The sequence below is a fragment of the Notechis scutatus genome, chromosome Z, assembly GCF_049901735.1.
Source record: "Notechis scutatus isolate UNSWTSFEM ecotype Mainland chromosome Z, rNotScu1.2, whole genome shotgun sequence".
NCBI lineage: Eukaryota > Metazoa > Chordata > Lepidosauria > Squamata > Elapidae > Notechis > Notechis scutatus.
In genome coordinates this window covers 130,016,778-130,039,256 of record NC_142025.1, presented here as the reverse complement: position 1 = coordinate 130,039,256, position 22,479 = coordinate 130,016,778, and positions in this window count along the sequence as shown.

The window sequence follows — 22,479 nt, the reverse complement described above, 5'->3', positions numbered from 1 at the left end:
CGTGTGTGTATGTGTGTGTTACCTAATATGATTATTGTAGTGCTCTGTTTGGACTTTATGGTGACATGTGATGAGTTTGAGAAGATGTTGCATTAGTTTTTTTCCCCTTTTCTCTTTCTATTATTTTCTGTTTCCTGCATCTTTTATTCTGCATTTTGTTTTATATTATAATATTGTTATTTTACTTAAAACTTTTAACAAAATTGTTAGTTTTAAAAAAATAACCTAAGGTTTTTGTGAAGGAAGGAGCAAGATAATAAATTTGGTAGTACTCTCAGTTGAAGGAGGATACCTGGAACTGTTATGGTTTCTCTCCCTCTACACATTTTGTGCTGAACTTTTAAAAGGAAATACAGAAACTTGTTTTAAATACATCATGATGAGGAAGCCTAAGATTTTCAAACTCCCTCAAAAAAAGCTCTTAACCAAGAGGGTGGATTGCTGTCTGAATACATTGATAGATAATGTGCTCGTTTTAAATGCATCACGGCCCAAAAACTATTATTTTATTAAATTCATCATTCTACACCCTTCTCATACTGTGATATAGATTAAAATATAAATTAAAAAACTACCTTACAAGTTCTTCAGAAAGAAAATCCACACAGTGTATTCCATAGTCTAACATCCATGAACAAAATCCTACTTAAACTTTAGATACTTGTTCTGCCTAACTGTTGTTTGATGCTTGCAATTTACCTGTGGAATTTTATAGATGCTCAGGATGTTTGTCATGTGGAGACAGACTTCAGAATTAGGTCCCCCAATGACTCCTACAATGTTACTTTTAATATCACATTTGTAGTTGGGGATGAATTTGTCCTTTGTAAATAGTAGTTCCATTGAGGCAAGATAGGTCCATCTTGGAAAGAAATGGCTGTTTAAAATGTGGAAGCCTAAACTCACATTGGGTAAGAGTTGGGTATTCTCATTGATTTCCTTCACAGCAAATGCCAAGGCCAGGATATGCTGATAATTTTGAATAAACATCCTATGTCACGGGAAATAGTTGGGGTTAAATCACAGTTTTGAATGCACATTCTATCTAGACACAACTATATCTATGAGATATAGAGCCTCAGTGGCACAGTGGTTACAGTGCTGTACTGCAGGCCACTTCTGCTGACTATCGGCTGTTTAGATCCCACCAGGCTCACAGTTGACTCAGCCTTCCATCCTTCCAAGGTGGGTACAATGAGGACCCAATTTTTGGGAGCAATATGCTGACTCTGTAAACTGCTTAGAGAGGACTGTAAAGCAATCTAAAGTGGTATATAAGTCTAAGTGCTATTGCTATATCAACAGCCCATCCATGGAAAACACAGCACTTCAAGTCAACTGCATGGATCAATTATAAAAATATTTTCTTAAATCAAATGAGGTTTGGAAATTATTAAATCAAAGTCTTACTCTCATGAATACACCTGGTCAGTTTCACAAACCAATTTATAACATGCTGTATTTTCTTCACAGATGTTATAGTAACTAAATATGAAAACTTGTGCTAAAGAGTAGTAACCTCTTTCATTTTTGCCAACTTTGAACAATATAACCAGAGCAATGAAACTGCTTCTTTCTTTAACATAGAGAATTTCTATAATGTAGGGAAATGATGTTCTTGTATGTCCATTAAACAAATTATATTAGGATGTGTTTTATCATTATACTTTTCATGTGTCCTATCATCTCTCTCATAATATTTTGTTTTTTAAAATTTCATTGTCAATGTTAACTTTTGGCAAGTATTTGGAGAAATCTATATATTTTCTTGGGAAGGTTTTTCAGAAATTGTTTACTATTGCTTCCTAAGGCTGAAAGAGACAGTGGCTGAAAGTCAGCCTCTTGATTTCATGTCTAAGATTGGAATGGAACTCAGGCTCCCCTAGTTTCTAGCCTGGTGCTTTAACCACTACACCAAATTGGCTCTTTCCTCAAAATCTATATCCTCTGTATTTTCCCATACTTCAATTAACACCATTGGATTTAGTGAAATGTAGAATTACCATTATAATTATGGATACTAGAATTCTTGAAAAATCATTGAAAGTTTTATTCCTCATCTCTACTATTTCTCTTTTGCAGTTCTACCTATTTTACATTCATTCACCAATCAACAAGCATCATAAGGAAATGAAAAGCAGTGAATACTACTTTTTGATTGCTGTAACCTATCCCTTTCTCCTTGAAAAATAAGATATGAATTAGAAGACATAGACAAAAACATAGATTTACATTGCTTAAAAGATTTCTCACTGCATTATTTTGCTTTTTCTCCTCCATGTTGCAGCTATAACTGAGAACCCTACAAATAAGTTAATAACTTGAGAACTTCATTGCATTTTGTTTTAAACCAAAGATAGCTTACACAAGGTCATCATAACTTTCTTCAGAAGGTGGTATTTCATAACTGATTGGACTTGAAAAAATGTAGATCTGAGAGAAAATGCCTGCAATAATGAAATCGCCTGGCTGGTAATACTTGTGGAGAATAGAAAGAGGTTCACCAACAGGACACTTGGTATCAGAGACTTTGTGTGGAGCATGAAGCACAGCTTCTACAGCTGTCATCAGAGCCACAAATATTGCACTTGGACTGAGAGTGTTTTTGCTTTCCTCCAGCATGCTTGCTTCCTTGTTGATATTAAAATGCAGTTCATTCCAGTGTCACCCTCAGGTGATCTGAAGCCAGACCTAAGCAATATCAATTACCAATAATGACAGTAGTGTAGCTTTGCCAGTCTCTTGCTTCAGTTTTGCTTGAAACACGAAATATTAATATAGTGAACCTTCCTATTTCCCTCCAGTCCTGAGGGAATGTCCATGGGCCAGGAAGAGATCATATGGATCATGGTTATTTAATAGTTATGGTCAGATGGGGGAATAATGTCTAATTTGGAATGTTGAGTTCACAATAATCTTTTCAGAAGTCAACATGTTGCTATTCATTATTGGGTCTATCATCTGCCCCTCTATAACTGTCTAGTTGGGTTCTGCAACCCAACAAGACAGACACAGACTTCAGAGAACAATTTGGACTGCAGAAAAAACAATTAATACCAACCTGCCTTCTATTAAGAACCTGTATACTGCAGGAGTCAAAAAGAGGGCTGTGAAAATATTTACAGACCCCTCACATCCTGGATATAAACTATGTCAACTCCTACTTTCAAAATGATGCACATCAGAAAAACTATACACAAGAACAGTTTTTTTCCAAGCATCATCACTCTGCTAAACAAATAGGTCCCTCAACACTGTCAAACTATTTCCTAAGTCTGCATTACTATAACTATTAATCTTCCCATCCTTCCTTTTACCCATATCCTCCCACTTATGACTATAACCTATATATTCTGAGGTTTTCGAGGGTATTTGTATGTGGATCTTTGGTTATTCGGGTTTTCTCCCATGTACAATTGGAAGTATCCTGGTGACGTTTCGACGAAATCTCATTCATCATCTTCAGGCTTGTGTCTTTGGCTTTGTGCTTCTCGGAGTAATGTGAGCTTGCAGCTGCTTCTTCCTTTTAACTGCTAGTTATGTGTGTGTGTGTGTGTGTGTTTTCTTAAACAAACAATTACCATTCCTAGATGTACTAATCTACAAAAAAAACAGATGGCACACTAGGACACACCATATACCAGAAGAAAACACAAACCAACCACGACCTCAACGCCCAATCCCACCACCACCCAGATGAACACAAAAATTCAGTCAAAAAGCTGGAACACACTTCCTCACTAGTCCAACACATGAAAGCAACAGGTCATAGCATCGACTTCAATGGCACCAAAACCCTAGCCACTATAGAAAACCCCAACCACAGAATTATCAGAGAAGCCATAGAGATTGAAAAAAGACCTGAAAGCATGAATAGAAGAGATGATTCCACCAGACTGTCAATTATTTGGAAGCCTGCACTCACAAACAAAAAAAATCTCCACACCACAAGCCAGGCAAACACCTGGGGACAAACAGATCCCCCCTGATACCTCCAGCTCAAACACACCCCAACTAGGCACTCAGATGAAACCTAGCTTCCTAATAAATGGTAGCCATCCATTTACTCGAAGCCAAGCTGCACTAAAAGCCTCCAATACAGCAAACACAATGTTGCCAGCCAATCAAGACAAAAAAGCTACAAAACAGACAGAAGATTTTAGAAACACCAATCAAGCAGAACACAGCAAACTTCAAGACCAATAAACACAGACCAAGACTCCCAACCAATCAGGATGAAGGAAAAACCATTCTGGCACAGCAGTAGGCTAGCCCCAAATTTAAAACAGAAACGGCTGTGAAAGTCTGACTCACAGATGAACACAATACAGAAGCCTGATGATGGCAGATGAGACTCTGCCGAAACATTGCTACAACTTTAAAAGCACAACTATAATGACATGGGAAAATACCCGAACAAAGCTGAATACCATACATACATGCATACATACTTACTTACATACATACACATACATACATACATACTTACATACATACATACATGCATACATACACATACATACATACATACATACACATGACATGCCATCTTGCAGAAGAAATATAACTTTAGTTTGCAGAAGGTCATCAAAGTTTGGCAACTTCTAAACTAGGACAATTTTTACACTTGCAATATGTAGGGAATATCAATTGTCCTTGTTTAGATATATAATAATGATTTCATTTATCACAATCAAATTAGGCATATCAAATTAATCATGTGAACTCCGTTTTTCAGTAAAATAATTAATCTTATAAAAGAAGTGGGGCACAGAAACCTCATCAAATTAAAACTTAAAGAAAGCAGGGTTGGGATTCTTCCAGTTGTTTTGAATCCCTGTAGTTCGGAGAACCAGTAAAATGGTCCCCTGGCTGGCCCCACCCCTCTCTGCTCTCTCCTCCGATCCTGGCCTAGTCAGTCATTATTGTGCATGTGTGACATCGTGTGTATGTGTGGCAATCACTAACGACATTCTCCCTGCCTGCCCATTCCATCCTGCCCCACCCAGTGACTACTTATAGCACATGTGCACTACGCTTTCCACATTTTCCCGCCTGCTGTTATTGCTCCCAGCACCGGCAGTTTTAGCAGTAGCAGCAGCAACAGCCAGTCAGGCAGCAAACCATCACTGCCTGCCTTCTGCCGCCCTGTTTGATTTGGGTGAGTGAGGGCAAGCCCTGGTTGCCACCACCACTACCACCTTTGCCTGCCTGGACTGGCTTGCCCAGACTGCCTCCCCAGGCCTGCTTGCCTTGTCTGTCCTGCCTGCCCGGCTTGCCTCCCAGGCCTGCCTGCCTTGCTTTGACTGCCTGCTTTACCTAGACTGTGTCCCCCAGCTGCCGTTACAGAAGACGCAGATCGGTGAGTGAAACTTCAAAGCAAAACCCAGTTGCCTACCTGATGCCACCGCTAGATCCGGTTGAGTCCTGACAATGATTCCCTGTCTGGCAAGCTGCCCTCACCAATGCTGCCTGCCTCACCTTCCACCATCTTCTCCCACCCATGGCCCTCCATTGTTGCTTCCTTGCCTTCCACCACCGATTGGTGAGTGAGGAGACAACGGCAGCAAGTCCCGCTGGTCGCCTTTCTTCACCTGCTGCTGCTGCCACTAGCCCCAGTCGAGTGCCAACTCCCAGGCCGGCTGCCCAGCTGTCCTCACTGAAGCAATCTCCAAGAAGACCAAGGAGGTCCGTGGCATAGCTGGCTAGCCAAGTTGCCTGACTAATTTTTGGTAAGTTGTTGTTTTTATTTCTTTATATATATATTTCTTTATTTAGTATCTGTTTTGGTTTTTATTAATCATAAAAACAAAACAGATACTAATAAATAAATAAATACATAAATAAAAATTATTTTACTATTATTGTTACATGTTGATACTGCTGTTTGTTTCTTCTTTGCATAAGTGTCAATAAAAGTAGTGTAACAAAAAAAATTCATTTATGTATTTATTCATGTTTTCAGGATCTCTAATGTTTTTTATGATTAATAAAAACAAAACCCACACTAAATATATTATTAAAAATTAATATTTTAAAAAATAATTTTAATAATATTTTAATATAGGTTTTGTTTTTATTAATCATAAAAACAGAACAGATATTGAAAACATGAATAAATACATAAATGAAAAAATGTTTTACACTACTGTAAAATAATTTTTATTTATGTATTTATTTATTTTTTTAGTAAGTTTTGTTTTATGAATAAATATTGTCAAGCAGGGCATATACAGGTATCATTTAGGGAAAAAAACAAAGGAAAACAAGTATCAACATGTAACAACAGTAGTGTAACAAAAAATATTAACTAAATTTCTTTGTATTGGCTTATTTCTAATTCTGTTAATTATATCAAGATGTTTACAATTATCAACCCTCAGTATTTAATTCATACATAGCAATGATCATTCTCCACCTAATTTCTACCTCTTATCTCCAGCCATTTCTGCACATTATAACTTTTTAATTTCATTTTCATCTATAGGGATCTCTTCATTTTTCCACTTTGTGCTGCTGTTTTTTCAACTCTAGCTGCTGTTAACACATGTAAAATTAAATATGTATTGTATTCCCTTTATTTATGTGGGTACCAATTTCTGGTTTGAAAATTTAAATCTATATATTGCTTTACCATTTTTGCTAACCTTGACACTACATCCTCTTGAATAGCTATTTCAGTAATTAGCAGAGCCCAACACTGAACATATTTATATATTCCAGTTTTTAAAACTGAGGAATAAATTTCAGAGAAAGAATTCAGTATTGCTGTGAATGTGCCTACCAATTCCATTCTTAATCTAACTTCTTAGATTATTTTGTACTATTATCTTTTTCTTGATGTATGTATTATGTATGTATGTATGTATGTATGTATGTATGTATGTATGTATGTACATTTTAAAGCTGCATTCTAAAAAGCTTAGGCAACCATCTTGGCTTCCCCAGGCTTCTCTCTCTCTCTGCTATAGGGAGAGCATTCCATTAGGGACTGTTGGTCTAGGTAAGTAGTCTTGGCTAGGAAAGATTTTTGTGCCAGTACTAGCACAAAATAACAAACTCCCTTGGTTTGTTAATAGTATTTCCATTGTAAGTGTTTCTTTTTCAGTTAATGAATTGTAATTATTAAAATATCAGCCATTCTTTTATATACACAGTGCAACATCTTTTTTATGGACTGTCATTTTCAAGTCCACTTTCAGTTCCGTTTCAGTCTTGTCTGGTGAAACTTATTCCTCTTCCATAACATCTTTTAAACACTAACTAGCTATAGTGTCAGGGACTCTTAAAAGTAACTGAATATTACTGATCTCCACTCCTTGCCCACCTTCTTCGCTTGCCACTGCCTCCACCACTCAACTTACAACAACAATCGAATCCAAACCACTACATTGTTGATTTTTTTGGCAGTACATTACCAAGATGAAAAGGTAAATGAATTTGGCTGCTTTCTTCATCAAGAAGACAAAAGGAGATCCAAAAGATCCACCAGACTTGGAATTCTAGACCTAGAAAACCTTGGAATTACGCCATCTTCAGTCTGATCTAAGTATGGTATATAAAATCATACATTGCAAAGACTTACCTTCAGCTTCAACCATTACAACACAAGAGCACACAATAGATGCAAACTCAAGGTTAACCGCACCAAACTTGATTGCAAGAAATACGACTTCAGCAACAAAGTGGTCAATGTTTGGAATACTCTAGCTGACTCTATGGTTTCTTCCCCAAACCCCAAAAACTTTAACCTTAGACTGTCTACTATTGACCTCACATCTTAACTAAGAGGTCTGTAGGGGGTGTGCATAAGCGCACTAACATGCCTACCGTCCCTGTCCTATTGTTTCTTTTATTTTTCTTATATGTACCCATTTCATGTATTCATAACTATGTATATACTTATACCTATTATTTTGTAAGCGATTAACAAATAAATAAATAAATAAATAAACAAACAAACAAACAAACAAACAAACAAACAAACAAACAAGAATCACATCCACAACCATTGGAATCAGGAGAAAGCAGCAGCAGCACATCATCCACACTGCAACCAGGGGAAAGCAGCAGCAGCACATAATCCATACCACAGCCAGGGGAAAGCAGTAGCAGCACATCATCGAGTACTGGAAGAACTGAGTCGGATATTGAAAAAAATCTTCCTGACTGCTGGACATTGCAGCAGTACAACAATTTTAGGGGAAAAGTATGATGGACTGAAAGTTTCCCAGAAAAAATTAGGTTGCAAGCATTGCAGAAGATTTGAGATTTCAATCAAAGAAAAAAGTGTCCACGGAGCAAAGGAATGGAAGAATTTCCAAACTGAACCATCAGGAAAGAGTAAAGAAGTACAGCAAGCTTCTCTCACAAAGAAATTGAAGGAAGATTTCTCATCTAAAGCTCACAACATTTGTACAGAGAAGTTGAAGCAATGTGAGCAGGATGTGATAAGCAAAGGACTGGAGAGAATGACTGAGAAATCTTTGGGTAGTACATGTAGAGTGTTTACTATAGTGTACAGTCTAGCACAAATGTGTAGACCATTTTCATATATAGAAGATCTAATTGAATTGCAAATTAAAAATGGTTTAGATTTGGGAACAGGGTTGCATTCACATAAAACTGCAGTTGCAGTTGTAAATTTCATTGCAAAAGACATTAGGAAACATTTGTTAGCAAAATTATTTTTTTAAAAAAACTCGCAAAATCTGTTTGATAATTGATGAAGCCTCAACAATATCTTCCAAATCAGTTCTTATACTATACTTAAAAGTTGAGGATCCAGTTTTCTCACCAACAATTTTCCTTGAACTAGTAGAATTGGATAAATATTATGCAGAGACAATATGTTGTTCAGTTATGGAAAGTTTGAATAATTTGAGTTTAATAAGAACTATCTAGAGAAATATTTAACTGGATTTTGCTCTGATGGTGCCATGTTATGCTTGAGAGAAAATCTGGGTTAAGCATTAGGATAGCCAAAGACTTTCCAAACATTATAATATGGCACTGCTTAAACCATTGTCTGCAACTTGTTTTAGATGATTTTATTAGGGAAATAAAGCAAATAAATCATTTTCAAATCTTTATTGATAAAATATATTTTATTTTCCATCAATTGAATAAGAACCTAATTGAACTTCACAAAATTTCCGAACAACTTGAGATTGAAATTATAAAAATTGATAGAGTTTTTGGACCAAGATGGGCTGCCTGTAGTTTAAGACAAACCCTAGCTGTGCAGCATGCTTATCCCATGCTACATCAGTTTTTCTGTTTAAAAAAAAAATACTCCAGTATAGCTGCCCGTCATGAAAACAGATATCTTCTTACTGATTTGGCCTTGATGATTGATGTCGTAACTGAAATATCTCTCTTTCTAATGCATTGCAAGTGAGAAACATAGACTTTATGAAGGCTGAAAAACTTGTGGTAAGATCAATTAAATCATTTGAAATGTTTAAAAAGGAAAAGGTGCATATGAAAAAAAAGGTTGATGGATTAATTACTTCAGAAACCTTTAAATATATAAATGTTGTACAAAATCATCAATTTGTGGGACTTCCTCATGAAAGACTTATAGAAAGCATTGTAACTAATTTGAAGAAAAGATTGATGAATTGTGAACATTTAAAAACAGGCTGCCAATTTATTTGGAGGTAGATTATTGGAACATCAAAGAAGTGGTGGTTCCATGGAGAGCAGCTGAAGAACAATTGGTTGCATTTGGTGAAATTTTCAGTTATGAAATCAATATTAATGATTATCATGATTTCACAGAAAATGTATTAAAAGATTCGGAAAAATAAATAATTCCTTGCAGCATTAAAAAGGCTAGAGATATTGTTAGGACTATTGCAGTCAGTTCAGCAGAGGCAGAAAGGGGTTTCTCGCAGATGAATACAATATATTCAGAGAGCAGAAGTTGCCAAATAGTTTTCAATATAACAAACCTCTGATCAATCTATTTGGCTATTTGGCTCTGCAAGAATGGGACCCTATTCTTATAGTAAAGAAATGGTTACAGGCACAGGTGATGATGCTTGTGTTAAACTAAAGAAAAGTGTAACTGAGGACGATAATAAAAAAGCAATTTGGCAGTACTTTAAATAAGTTTTATTGTTTTTTGTAAAGTTTTGTTATGTAATAGTTTTTGATTAATATTTTAAAATGTAACAATCTACTTTGTGTACCTTTTTATTATTTAAGCATTAAAGACATGACATAACAAACTACCTTTTGTTTTGGTATATCTTTTTATATACTTAAAGTCATTAGGGCAAAGAAGTGATGCTGAGTTGGCCACCCCTAGCCGGTTACATGATCATCAAACTACGCCCACCCAGTCACATGACCACCAAGCTATGACCACCCAGTCACATGACCACCAAGCTATGCCCACCCAGTCACATGATCACCAAGCCAAGCCCATCAAATAACAAGACCATCAAGCCACACCCACAAATTAGGTCATGCCCACAAAACCAGTTGTTAAGAAATTTGAATCCCACTCCTGAAAAAAGGTATATGTGTTCCTCATAATATTTACAGTTATTCACCATCATCTAATCAGGTGGAAAATGATTATGAACAAGAACAACAATACTGATGGGTACATGGAGGAATAATGCACTAGGTTTACTTCTCTGTATAGCCATTGGGGTACGGACACACCCCAGATCAAGAGTCAGGCTTAATGCAGACATTCCATCTAGTGATGAGATTAAAAAAAAAAATACTACCAGTTCTGTGGGCGTGGCTTGCTGGGCGTGACAGAGGAAGGATACTGTAAAATCTCCATTCCCACCCCACTCCAGGGGAAGGATACTGCAAAATCTCCATTCCCACCCTACTCCAGGGGAAATATCTTGTCTCAGGCAATATTTATCTTCTCAAAATGCCTGTGATAAGGAGTTAAACACTACAAAGGCTTCCATACAAAGTTTTTTTTTCATTGGATTATATCAGGCATCTTCAAGGTATAACTCACAGTTATGTTGAAATTCATCTAATGTCCAATCTTTGCATTGTCGTCTTCATAGTGTGAAAAGATAGTTATCTTTTTTCACTGTTTCAAAAACCCTTTGAGCATCGTATTACAGTCTTGTTTACAGAGTAATAGCAATCTACTATTACAAAGAGCAACAATTTCCTCTCAGTCAACAACAGCATTAACCCTTTCCTTGCAGACTCTTAATACTAGCTCATTACTTTAATCAAACACTGATTAACTCAATACCTCAAAACTTACAACTTTTCTACCTCATCACCTATATCTACGGTTAGATAATCAATTTCTATAAAATATTTTATTAATGGTTCAATTGATTTATGGTCCTAATTGATTAGTGTGACTAGAGTGTTTAGTGCAAATAGTGTTATTACTGACTAGTTGAAAAGATCAATATGCATGTAATTTTAATCGAATAGTAAAATCAATGATTTAGTGAATTTAAATGAACAGTGTGATTAATGATTAGTGTAATTAATTGATTAGTGTTTAGAATATTTAATTGATTAGGCTGATTGTTGCCCAGAAATATTATCTGACTAGAGAGATTACTGCAATTGATGATTGATTGGTGTGATATTGTTCCATTAATTAATTTAATCAACGTACCATCTTAACAAACCTACCATGACAAGAAAAAATCCTATGCCAAAGCACTACCTACAGAGAACATAATCCCCACCAATGATCCACAAGACTCCTGCACATGCCTTAAATGCTACAAAAATCTAAAGGATAATGAAAACTCCATCAAATGTTCTCTGTGTAAGAAATACACTCATCATGACTGCTTGGGATTAACCGAGCAATTTATTCAATACCTGGAATCATCCAATGAGTTTCCATATTACTGCAATTCATGCAAACCCAAACTGGATCTGTTGGAAAGAATTGATACCATTGAAACCATAGTAGCATCCCTGGACGCATGCAAACCCAAACTGGATCTGTTGGAAAGAATTGATACCATTGAAACCATAGTAGCATCCCTGGACGCCATAAAAGAAAGAATATCCAACCTTGAAAAAAAGAAACAACGCAAAAACTTGAACTTCCAATAGCTACAAACCACATCTCTACCCAACAACCACAACCCAATCCAAAACCCAATCCACAAATAAACACAACCCAGACAAATATTGATATCCCAATCCTCATCAGAGAAGCTGTTGAGCATGAACGGAAACGTCCAAACGCCATCTTATTTGGTCTAGAGGTCACCAATAACAATGATGACATCACAACTGTCTGAAACATCATCAGGGATTATCAAGCATCAACCATCTCCGCTGATGAAATACTTGACATTTCACGCATTGGCCGAGAGCTCAATAACAGTGACGGCTCTGTAGCCCCACGCCTGTGCAGAGTCATTTGCAAAAATGAAACAAGCAAACGTAAATTCATTTATACTATAAACTCACTCGCCAAAACCAACACCAACCATAAGAACCTCCGTTGCCGCCCTGACCTAACCATACAGCAACGTGCCCGCTCCCGTGTACTCCGCATTGAACTCAAAAACCGTCTAGACAATGGAGAGAAGGACCTGTACATTGACTACCATGCTGACTGTATCAAAAGTAAGCCACGCAACCCAATACTCAGCTTTTACCCTCAACCACAACCCTACCTCAACTGATCCACCATCACCCAAGACTAGGCACGCACGCCCCCAACTACGTCAATTCCAACTACTGCCGGCCTTAAATGCAAACTACTCAATGCAAGAAGCCTCGTGAATAAAATACCTGAATTTCTCATCCTCCTAAATATGGCTAACTTTGACATTATATTTGTCTGTGAAACATGGCTCAATGCATCTCTCCCCGACTCCATTACCACAGTAAGAGACTATCATGTTTACCGATCAGATCGTGAAAATCGTCGAGGAGGTGGTGTTGCTATCTTCTATAAAAATCCTTACATCTAAAAATATCCAAGTTACCCAGGAGCTTGCTCTTCCTGAGACCATCATCTGTGAACTATCCTTAAATATCACAATTCGATTCTTACTATGTTACAGAGCACCTGATTATGACATCGAACATGTAAACAAGCTAAATACATTACTAACATGGGCTGCATCCTGCCCATACCCTTTTATCTTTCTTGGTGATTTCAATCTACCTCATATTGACTGGACCCTAAATGATTGTACAACTGAAATCATACACACAACCTTCTACAATGCTACTACAAATCTGGGACTGGAACAACTAGTAACCAACAACACTAGACTAAACAACTGCCTCGATCTCATCTTCTGCAATAGTTTGAATTTAATTTACGGAATACAAACTAAAGAACCCTTTTCCAGTAGCGACCACAATATGATTGACTTTCGTCTCAACATACGTCCACACAAAAATCACCACAATGATGTAATTCCCAATTGTAACTTCAAAAAGGCAACTATGATCTTATACACAACGATCTCTCATCCCTTGATTGGCAATCTCTATTCACTGGATGCAATACTGTTGAAGACCATTACAACATATTTTTACTTGAATTCAAAAGAGTCATCAAACTATATGTACCAACAACAACTCCCAAAACAAAACAAAAAGCAGATTACCCATATCAATAAGGAAACTTCAATCCAAAAAGAGATCACTCTGGCGGAAAAACAAATCTGGTCACGTTGCCAATTTCAAAAACCGATACAAAAATTTATGCCACCAGATAAAGACCGAATGCACCAATTATCACATTAAACAAGAGGAAAACCTTCTAAGCACCAATTCCACCCGTGCTTTTTACAATTTTGTAAACAACAAACTAAAAGACTCAAGGTCCATCCCTCCCTTGATAGGACCTGATGGTAAAGACTGCAACGACGACACCATTAAAGCCAACATCTTTAACACATTCTTCGACTCAGTATTTGTAAACAGCAATGGATCATGCCCAGTATTTCCTAGCCGTACCACAGATAACAACAATGATCTAATACATATCGATTTCACAGAAGACAATGTTGAAAAAGCACTACGCAACCTAAAACCATCTCTATCTATTGGACCGGATGGAATATGTGCCTACTTCTTAAGAAAGCTATCCACTGCCATAGCCAAACCTCTAAGCATAATCTTTGAAAAATCTTTCAGAACCAGCTCCTTGCCTAACCTATGGTCACAAGCCACAGTCATCCCCATCTTCAAAAAGGGAGACCCAAGCCTAGTTGAAAATTACAGGCCAATCTCCTTATGCTGCGTCACCTGTAAAGTCATGGAATCAATTATTAACCAATCCATCATCCTTCACTTAGAGACAAATAACCTACTCTCCAATAAACAATTTGGTTTCAGAAAAAAACTATCCTGTAATCTGCAACTCTTACACTGCAAAAACATATGGACGACACAACTCGACCAGGGCAAAGCAATAGATGCAATCTACATAGACTTCTGTAAAGCCTTTGATTCAGTGGTACACGACAAACTACTCCTAAAAATAAAATCCTATGGTATCTCTGGACAACTGAATAACTGGATAGAAGCATTCCTGTCAAACAGACAACAAATGGTCAAAATCGGGAGCGTACTATCAAATCCAGTACCTGTCAATAGTGGTGTTCCCCAAGGCAGTGTTCTAGGACCAACTCTCTTCACACTCTACATAAACGACCTCTGTGATCATATTAAGAGCAATTGCGTTCTCTTCGCTGATGATGTAAAGCTGTTCAATACCACAGACAATACTGCTACCCTACAAAAAGATCTTGACTATGTATCAGAGTGGTCAAACAAATGGCAACTTCAAATCTCAACAAATAAATGCTCTGTCTTACATATTGGCAAAAAAAATCAGAAAATAAAATACAAGCTGAATAGTCAAGATCTTGTTGATGACTCAAGCTCTGTAAAGGACCTTGGAATACTCACCTCTAATGATCTAAGTGCTAGAGCCCACTGCAACTACATAGCCAAAAAGGCATTAAGAGTTGTTAACCTAATCCTACGTAGCTTTTTCTCTGGTAATATCACACTACTAACCAGAGCATACAAAACATTTGCTAGACCAATACTCGAATACAGTTCATCAGTCTGGAACCCACACTACGTATCTGATATTAGCACAATTGAGAAAGTCCAGAAATATTTCACAAGAAGAGTTCTCCACTCCTCTACTCGTTGTAGAATACCTTATGCCACCAGACTTGAAATTCTAGAACTTGAAAACCTTGAATTACGCCGTCTTCGGTCTGACTTAAGCATGGTATATAAAATCATACATTGCAATGTCCTACCTGTCAATGAATACTTCAGCTTCAACCATAACAACACAAGAGCACACAATAGATACAAACTCAAAGTAAACCGCACCAAACTTGATTGCAGGAAATACGACTTCAGCAATAGAGTGGTCAATGTCTGGAATACTCTACCCGACTCTGTAGTTTCTTCCCCAAACCCCAAAAACTTTAACCTTAGACTGTCTACTATTGACTCACCCCTTTCCTAAGAGGTCTGTAGGGGGCGTGCATAAGCGCACCAACGTGCCTACCGTCCCTGTCCTATTGTTTCTCTTATTCTTTTATTTTTCTTATATGTACCCATTTCATGTATTCACAACTATGTATACATTTATACTTATTATCTTGTAAACAATTGGCAAATCAAATAAATAAATAAATAAAAATAAATAAATCTTCATCCCATAATGATTCATCAAGGGAAGCTCCAGCAGAATGAACAAAACTCCCCCCAACCCAACCAGAGGTCAATTCAGTGACCAATCAGGCGTACAGATGTGACCACATGACATGAACTACATCTCCCATGAGACATTAACTACATTTCCCATGAGGCATTCCCTTAAGGGGACAGCTCTCATTCCCAAACTAACTATATACTGTTTAACCAGCACACTCCTCACATGGAATTATAAATTCCACTACCAACTAACTATCAACTAAAGTAACCATTAGATAGTAACATAGCATCAAACAATGCAATGAGGTAGATACAAAACATGCAAAGCTTGAGGTTCAATCTTCGAGTTTGGCAGTAGCTTTCCTCCCCACCATGCATTGTGGTGCGGTGCACGTCGATATCGTGAAGTGCACTTCTTCCCTTTGGACATCAAAAAGGTTGAAGAATGCAGACCTGGCCAGCGAGCGATTGCTCTGAGGATCACAGTTATGCATACATCTTCACAGCTTCTTCTGGGCATCCATTAGGGTAGACGTTGGTTAAACAGATCTGATGACATGAACAAGGGGATAGTGTGTTACTGTACACAGTTGACACTTGCCGCCAACTCCGGGTGTGTTTAGGTAAGCTTTCTTTGATGTCTGAGGTCATAGGCTTTCTGAGATACCCCTGCCTCTTTGGAATTTTGGACATCCTATTATGGGTTTTGGGAACCAAGCTCCACATTTATGTCAAGGGTGAGTGGAGGGTTCCAGTCTTCTGGCAGATCAGAGACATCTGTCATGGCTGAAGAAGCTGCCATGCTTTAAATTAGCAAAGGGAGAATTTTAGAAAATTTAGTGGTTTTCCGTGCAATTCCCCTTTTTCTACTAGGTTGCGCTGCAAGCGGGTAGCTGAATTAAGGAGAATCCATTGAAATTCACTACTTGACCACTGGGGTGATTTGCAAGCGAGTAGCTGAATTTAGGAAACTCCATTGAAATTCACTACATGACCACTGGGGTACGTTGTTAGTGGTAGCTTGATTGCAGGCAGTTATGCTTTGAAGAGTAGTCACCAAAGGATGCTGTCATTTAATTTTATGTTCTGCTCAACTGGGTTTGGACAATTTCCTTGTGTAGAATTTAGACTGACTTGCTAAATTCATCTAAGGATTTGCCTTTCCAATTTGGAAAGGGGATAACAGGACAGTGAAGGATGGCAACTTTCTTTTAGCTATAAGCTGGAATACCTTTTCAGTTTTTCAGAATCAGATTTCCTCTTTGGGGGCGGGGTTGATTTCCATGCAGAGTGGTCTTAAGGTATTTACAACTCAGTTGCTTGGACACCACCATCATAAACTCAAAGTAAAGATGGGCCCCTTTTTATTGCCTGTTTCCTTCATGGCACAAACAGGGAGGAATCAAACCTTTGTTCTAGCAGTTCCAGAGATAGGGAATAATGCAGTTTCTTTGTTTTAGGACACAAGAAAAGATTACTTAGATTCTTTCAACTGCAGTTTGTAAAAGGTCTGAAGACAACAACTTTGCTAGTACCAAACTGGAGGGCTTGTAGAGAGAGACAGGGAAACAGCATGGGTGCAATCTTCTATTTGCTTAACAGTTCCTCTTTTCTCTTCTAAGATACAATTCAAATTTCTTGCTACTGATTTAAGAAGGAATCAGAAAACTTATCTTTTCACTGTGTTGTCTCAGGCAATATTTATCTTCTCAAAATACCTGAGATAAGGAGTTAAACACTACAAAGGCTTCCATACAAGGTTTTTTTTTTATTGGATTATATGAGGCATCCTCAAGGTATAACTCACAGTTATGTTCAAATTCATCTAATGTCCAATCTTTGCATTGTCATCTTCATAGAGTGAAAAGATAGTTATTTTCATCCCATAATGATTCAGCAAGGGAAGACTCCAGCAGGTTGCTGGGGTCCAAGTAAGAATGAAAAAAATTTCCCCCAACCAAACTAGAGGTCAATTCAGTGACCAATCAGGATACAGATGTGACCACATGACATGAACTACATCTCCCATGAGACATTAACTACATTTCCCATAAGGCATTCCCTTAAGGGGACAGCTCTCATTCCCAAACTAACTGTATACTGTTTAACCAGCACAGGAAGTTTACTGCAAAATTCCAAAATTTACTACCGGTTCTGTGGACATGGCTTGGTGGGCATGAGAAAGGAAGGATACTGTAAAATCTCCACTCCATTTTCCTGTGCAGGGCAACAAAATTCTTGGGAGGCAGAGAATAGGAGGAGGTGGGGGCCAGTCAGAGGTGGTACTTGCTGGTTCTCTAAAGTACTCAAAAATTCTGCTACCAGTTCTCCAGAACCTGTCAGAACCCGCTGAATGCCACCCCTGATTCCATCCATGTATATGAACAAGGCTTGTGGAGAATCTGGAATGAAACACTGGGTGTGCTTTGATCTGAATTTGCATTTATCTATAGACCTGTCCTTTGACTGTAACTATCAAAATTAGGGCTGATCTCAGAAAAACATAGCAAATACCAATACCAAAATAAGTAGGAATATGATAATGTAACTGGAATATTGAAGTCATTTTTCTTACAGATCCTAAAATTCGGCCAGTGGTGGGATTCAAATTTTATTACAACCGTTCTGTGAGCATGGCTTGGTGGGCAGAGTGTGGTTTGGTGGTCATGGCAGGGGAAAGATAATGTAACATTGTTATGATATGTACAGAACAACCCTTGAGTAACAAGGATATGCACATGGAAACATTTATGAGAGTAGTTATGAATAATTATTCAGCCACACACAGATACACTAAATTGAGTTAAAGTTTACTTTAAGAAATAGAACAGTCCAATAAATGGTCCAGGTCATATACGTTTTACAGTCCAAAGAATATCCAATTACAAAGTCTTCTTACCGGTTGCCTTTGTCATTTTCAGTAAACAATAATATCAAAGTATAAGCACAGCATAAATACAACAGAGAATCTTAGATAGCAATAGAATGTCAGATAGACAGAATATTAGAGAGGTAGAATGTTAGATAGACAGAATGATAGTGACACAGAATGTTAGAGAGAGCAAGCTATGATCTCTAGCTCCCTCTTATGGTAATTTGCAATATAATCAACCAATCGGAATATAGTATAAATCAATACAGTGATTTTGTCTTAAAGCTACAAAACATACATTGTTGGTTTATATATTTCCAACCTAACTAATTGGTGGACAGATTCCTAACAAACATTTCCATTCCCATCCCACTCCAGGGGAAGAATACTGCAAAATCTCCACTCTTACCCCACTCCAGGGGAAGGATACTATAAAATCTCCATTCCCTCCCCACTCCTGGGGGAAGGTTACTGCAAAATCCCATTCTCTCCCCATCCCATTAACCTGCTTTTCAGATCAACTTTCCTGTGCAGGGCAACAAAAGAAGACCCAGATAATCAGCTGGGACTTGGGAGACAGAGAATAGATGGAGGTGGGGCCTGTCAGAGATGGTACTTGCCAGTTCTCTGAACAACTCAAAAATTCTGCTACTGGTTCTCCAGAACTGGTCAGAACTTGGTGAGTACAATCTCTGAATTTGGCATGTTAATATATTCTCAATATTATTTCACAAGCAATTAGAAGGAAGGAAAGAAAGAAAATGAAAATATTATTTCAGGAGAATAAGTAATTCATTGTTAGTGTTTTATTTATTAGAATGCAGGTGGATATCATTTTTGTTAATTTGTTTGAAAGTCTATGGTAAGTAATATAGATAACTACCTGTAGCATAACTGCCTTATCAGAAGAGATAAGTTTGCCATGACTTGCAAGATATTGATTATAGAGCAGTTCCAGGTTTGAGTTGAATTTTGTGAATATGTATGACAATGTATTTTTTTACTGAAAAAATATGGAATTATAGTTCTTCTTTCTTTGCTCTCATCAACTGCTTTTTGTCATTCAGATCAGGCCTTAGTAGAATAACAAAACATTTGGGGAGAAAGATGCAGCCCTGTAACCCTACACTGTAAGAGAGAATAGAAAAGATCGCCACAGCCACCATGTATTTCCCCTTGGTACTCAGATAGGTTGGGAAAAAGGACAACCAGACACTGCAAAAACATAACAGGCTGAAGGAGATAAACTTGGTCTCATTAAAACTGTCTGGTAAATGCCGGGCTTGGAAGGCCACAATGAAGCCAAAAATGGCAAGTAAAGTCAGGTAGAATAAAACACAGTAAAACATGACAGTAGAACCTTCGTTACATCCCAGAATGATTTCATCTGCCACTAGGTTCATATCTGTATCTGATTATGGGGATGTTGTGGTTAGCCAGCAGCAATGAGGCGGACGTTCCTGAAGAGCCTGTGCTTGGTGTGAGTGGGAGCAGGATGATTCATGGAAGAGCAGCACAGGCGACTCAGAAGTAAGAATGCTAATTAATGGCACCTCCCTTTAGGGAATATAAGCCTGGTTTCAAACATTTTTTGCCTTTTGCAATGGCAAAATTCAAAGGACTCAGTGTGGTGAGAGACTCTGATTTATTTTTGCCAAGGTTTTTCTAATTGGACTAATTGGCTGCAAGCCATCTGTTATCTACAAAGAGGTTTATTTGTAGATTAAGCAGTGAAAGTTTGAGTTACTGAGTTTATCTGTGTTTGCTTTTGGAAACTTTGGCTGGGTCAGAACAGGGGTGAGGTTACAAGCCATACAATGCAAATAATGACTTGAACAAAGAAACAGGAAACAACAATGTAATTATCTAATTGTTTGCCCAGCCACCTCCTCATCTTGGATCCAGGCACTGAAGCCATGAAAGCTAAAATCACAATGATGGGTTTGGCCAATATATACTAAATGGCTACTGAGAAGACAATCCCAAAAGCAGTTTGTTGCAAAAGGCAGCTCACCATTTCAGGTTTTCCAATGAATAATAAACTGCAAAGGAATGAGAGCACAAGGGAGATGAGAAGAAGGTAGGTGATGATCCGGTTGTTGGCCTTGACTATGGGAATGTCCTGGTATTTGATGAAGGTCCCAAGCACCACAGTGGCAATGCAAGCAAAGACAATTGCAGTAGTGGCCAAACTGGTCCCTAAAGGGTCTTCAAATGACAGAAAAACTGCACTTTGGAAGGCATGAGTCATGGTTATTGTTTGGATATTGTTCTTCTGGGCATGGTAAACAATCATCCATGTCTGCAGAAGAAAATGTTATTATTACTGTGTGGAAGATTCTGCATTAATGAAGACATCTTTAATACTGACCTAAGTAAGAATTTTAACACAGTCAGTCCAGCTTAATGCTTCAATGGGAGGCTGTGTGGTAGTTACAGAGCTATTGCTAGACTATAGACACTAATAAATCACTTCTGTAGGACAGCCAAGAATGTGGTTAGAATTATACTTAGGTCAAATTTATTTTGACACTCCCCTTTATTAATCTACTTAATATTCTAACTGATGAACAATTAGACTAGTAAAAATTGTAATTATTGTAATTCAATGTTAAATTCATCAGATTAAATTACAGCAGTATAAGAAGCCATTGATTTTTCTTATTGTTTTATGGAAAAGATGGGTGATGAAAGACAGCTTTAGAACTATCCATGCAGACCAACGACTGGAAAATGAATGTCTACCCTTCTGTGAATATATATATCTCAGACATATTATCAAACTAATATTATCAAACATATTATATATTATCAGACATATTATCAAATTAATACTTTTAAAATACAACATGGGAATATATGTTGAAGAAGAAATTTCTCTCACAAATTTTCACATGGATATATTTAATTTGAAGACCAGCTCATAATTTCATTGAAGGACAGAATATTTATTGTATTGTATTGATTTAGAGGGAAGGATACAAAGACTTTACATAGCGTTATACAAATTGGATGCAGTGGCAAATTTATATATTTGATTGCCCACCCAACTCCATTGGACAGTAGGCAATGTGCACAGCTTAAAAACATCAGCAAGGTAATAGTTAGGACCAGTTAATCAAGAGGCTTCCTAAGAGTTTGGAATAAATATAAAACAAGGTGAAGATGCCTCTTTGGATGTCCACCCTGGAAGCTTATTTTTAAGAAAAGAAATTGTTGCAAACTCAGACTGGTGGACTTAGGGTCAATTAATATATTTTAATTTTGGTGATCTTATCCTCAAATATAAAGAGTAGTTAGAATCAGAAGGAAGTGTCCGCCAGTTAAATCAGACTAAAAGTGTTATGAAAAATGAATTGGAAATCCTACTGTGTGGTGGTAATGAACATATTATTGCTGAGGTAATATATACCTAGTTAAATCTAGCGGGCCATACAATGGAGTCTTCATGAATATTGAGCAATTTAGAAGAAAAATAATTTGGGTCTATCCATCCAACTTTGACTTTTTAAAATGTGTTATTTGAATATTAACCCAGTTGAAAATATCAAATTCAGCAATTATATGTCCATCATCATCAAAGGATACATTTTCTCCAGCACTGTTTTTAAAGAAAGTACTTCTCAGGAACTTGTGTAGCTAAAATGGGGAGATGGTGGAGAGACATGATGTTATAAAATACTGTACTTTTTAGAATAGTCCTATCAAAGTTGAAAACTATGAGTAATGGAATGAACACATTGCTGCAGAGGACAAGAATTAAACACCCTAGTACACTCATGGTACTCATTCCAATTAGGAGGAAGAGGAGGAGGGAGGGAGGAAAGGAAAAGGAGGGGAACAGTGTCCAAGTGAACTGTACAACTGTGTGATGACAGGGTATCAGAATTGGAAAAGTAGTTGCATTTAATATAATAAAAGTTTATTTCTTC